This window comes from Cibotium barometz, chromosome 63 (genome assembly GCF_041138505.1).
Source record: "Cibotium barometz isolate CiBa-2024 chromosome 63, ASM4113850v1, whole genome shotgun sequence".
NCBI classification, from domain to species: Eukaryota; Viridiplantae; Streptophyta; class Polypodiopsida; order Cyatheales; family Cibotiaceae; genus Cibotium; species Cibotium barometz.
Window position 1 is genome coordinate 11,492,103 of NC_141108.1, and position 3,627 is coordinate 11,495,729.

The 3,627-nt window shown below is 38.3% G+C and overlaps 1 non-coding gene across 1 annotated transcript; it reads right to left on the reverse strand.

The window, feature by feature from the left end:
* Positions 1–3,154: 3,154 nt before the first annotated feature.
* TRNAL-UAA (transfer RNA leucine (anticodon UAA)) lies at positions 3,155–3,237 on the reverse strand. The gene has a single exon. It is a non-coding gene; the product is annotated as a tRNA-Leu (tRNA).
* Between the last annotated feature and the right edge of the window lie 390 nt (positions 3,238–3,627).

Sequence of the window (3,627 nt, forward strand, 5' to 3'; positions counted from 1 at the left end):
TGGAGAAAATTTCCTATTCATCGACACCTTGACCATGTAGAGATTCAAGGATACGATTCATAGGTAAGACCTAGTCCTATTCCGCAGGGAGAGCGTTTAGTCCAGAACCTGGTCCGAACCATCTTACAAGTAATGATTGTGAGCTCCCTCTAAATGGTAGAAGTAGAAGGCCATATGCACCAAATTCGATCCTTTGTTGAGATCAAAGATAAAGTGTCCATTTGACCACTGATGAGAGGGATCTTAATTATATCCATGATAATGATGATGAGATTGAGGAAACAATATCATGGTGGTCAAGAATATCCTTCCATCACTGATGAATGAGTACGTTGAGGATGTAGCCCTTGAACTCCTTATACCCATGATAATGATGATGATATTGAGGAAGCACCTAATGGCCACAATATCAAGGTCAAGAATATCCTTCCGTTGATGAATAAGCTAAGGATGTAGCCCCTACAATCCTTATACCCATGATTGTAGTTAAGGGAAATTCTGGAAAATTGTAGAAAAATTATGGGTTCTTGCCTATGGAGATTGTGGAAGTCCATATTGGTTTTATTTCTTGATTTTCAATGTGATCTTCTTTTTACTAAGGACCTTTCAACAAATAGTCTCCCACAAAGATTTTCAACGTTAAATTACAACGTTTTTCTTACATGTTTTCCATCATGCTCATGCCAACAACAACTGGTTGAAAATTATAGAAGTGTCCCTCACATTGAGAAGAAGAAGACCACATGGATTCTCTCTCTTTGTTTCACAAAGTTACATCATAGATTTATCTCTTTGACACACAAAGAAGATTTACCACAATGGATCCCTCTTGCTCACAGTGTTATCTCTAATCTCACAAAGAAGATAAGGTAAACACCCCATAAAGAATGCTCTCTCTCTCTCTCTCTCTCTCTCTCTCTCTCTCTCTCTCTCTCTCTCTCTCTCTCTCTCTCTCTCTCTCTCTCTCATCAAATTGCCACTCAATGAAGGAGATGAAAGAAGCTAAACTCCATAAATAATGAAAACAAGATGAAAAACTCACAAAGAAAGTATAAAACCACTCAACCCACACATCCACTCATGTATGAAATGGACCTAGAACCTATGCTTAGATAACATGGAAATGGACCTAAAATCTACGCTTTGATAACATGGAAAAAAGTCTTAAAAAGATTAACTCAATGAGATAATCTCTAATCACAAATTAATCATGTTAATAAGCAAGTGTGCTAATGAAGAATTTATCTTACTCAAAGTACTCATTGAATTCACAACAAACACCATAATTTGATCTTGAGAGTCATGAGAATGACTCAAATAAACAAGTATTTCTACAAAGCTTACACTAAGCTTTGTTCTATCAAATTAATAGAAAAGATCCCTAAAGAAATATCTCCATCTCTTCACATCAATGATTGTTCCACCTAGAGCATATTCTAATATTCCACATAGATTTCACCTAAATTAATTGTAACTTTGTCATAGTTACAAAGAAACTTAACCTAAGGTTAATCTAGACACATATATCACTGAGAATAAAGTAATGCTTGGCACCCATCATTCAACAATGTGACATCACACAGTGAGAGGTACCTTAATATTGGGAAATTTTTACTCTTAAAAAGTAATGTGTTCCCCCTAAAGTTATAGGTGTAGGTGTAAGCATCCCAAATCTAAGAAATCCAAGGTTGGCGATTGAGACACCAGAATATTGGATGACAAGGTTTGTCCTAGCAATGAGAACTGTCAAGCCAAGCCCAAGGTTAACTAAGCAAGATGCATGCGGTTTGTTTTTCTTCATATGACCAACCCTTCCATTTGATAAGAAGTTTTCCCATCATTTTTAAAGACCCCAACTACAATAGTTCATGCTTACTTGATCTCTCTTTTCTTAGTTATAATCCTTATATACTTCATAGCCCTTTGGTGTTGTACCTTCATCTTTTGTCTAAGTGGTAAAGCAAATTCTTATTTTGATGAGGCAATAGTTATAGGAATAGGTCTACCCTAGTTGATACCATCTCCCTAGAAAGAAAAAAGGAAGCTAAATGGCTAATTGCTATATGAATTTATGATAAGGTGCTAATCAATAATATTCACGTCAAAAAGATGGAACTCATGATAAGACATGTGAAGACATGTCATGACCTTGAGTCTCAAGCGATATTAGATTGAGCAACATGTTTATTCCTTGTACATGGGCTTCTTATGCAAGCAAAGTCCTTGTGGGAAGGGCATACCCTCCTCCTTGAAGCCATCTATCTTGGATTGTTCAAAGTGCACCATGACCACCTCTCTTAGACTATTGGACAATTGTGTAATCTAAATTGGTCAGCCAATGCACCTCCATAATGTTCTTAACAGATTGCCCTTGGGCTTTTTTAACCTTGGGATTATAAAAAGAATCACAAAAATATATTCACACCATAATCTTTATGTATGACGGAAATAATTAATAATCTTCTCACTTATGCCTCTTAGTTTCTCAAGCTTTTTCACTCCAAATATCAATGCTACAATCCCTTGGAGAAGGACACTCGAGATTGGTTGTAAGAAGGGATGGGCAATGACTTTTAACACTCCTTGCTCATGGGGCCATTCACATCATTAATCTTTTAACACATCCTTTGCCCTGCCTCATCTTTTGAGAAAAGGGATAAAGCCCATGCCTTCCTCATGATCGCACCCCAAAGAGCCCATCCATATGACACAATACTATGCCTGAACCATAGGGAAGCCATGGGCCCATCTCATGCCTCCTCCTCCAAAGTTGGCAACCAACCAGATTATCACCATAGAAAAACCAAAGAGCTCATGTGGGGAGGAAGCAATGAGCCCCCATTGTAGAAGCTTGCTCAAGCTAGGGTAGCTTAAGGCAAGATTGTATGGATAGTAAAACAAGGAATCATGCAAAAGGTTTAATAACTACTTTAGCACCCTAGGCGCAAGCTTAAGCATAACTACTTTAGCATCCTAGGCGGAAGCTTAAGCCTAGATTATATGGAGACCATGCCAGCCCATGGCACCTGGCTACAAAAATAAGCAATATTTATTTTGAAAAGGCATTAAAGCCCTTAAGCAAAATTTAATTTCAAAAATATTAAAGCTGTTAATGAACCAAACCAAAAGGGAAATAACGTTGGGAATTTCATGCTGCTGGCTGTGGGGTTCGAACCCACGCGCACTTGAGTGCAGGCGATCTTAAGTCGCCCCCCTTAACCACTCGGGCAAACCAGCTGGTTGCACATTTGGCCTGGATTTAGCTGTTGATTCGTGTTAATTTTACTGTGTCCCGAATCTTAGGTATCCAAAACCGAGAAATGAGATACGACAAATGGATCATCAACCCTTTTGTTGATGAGGGATCCAACGAGCCGCATTAATGTGTGTAATGAGTCCATATTTGACTAAAGCCACGGGGGAATTTCCATCCTCACAAATTATGCAAATTTTCAAAAAGTATATGAATGGCAATTATTATTTTTTGGCGTCGTGCTCGGATACACGTGTTCCTTGTCCGACGCTTGATTTTGTTCCCAATACGTTAAAAAATATTCGAAATTCCTCTCTCTCTCTCTCTCACACACACACACACAAAATTTGTCTCCCCCCCCTCTCTCTCTCTCT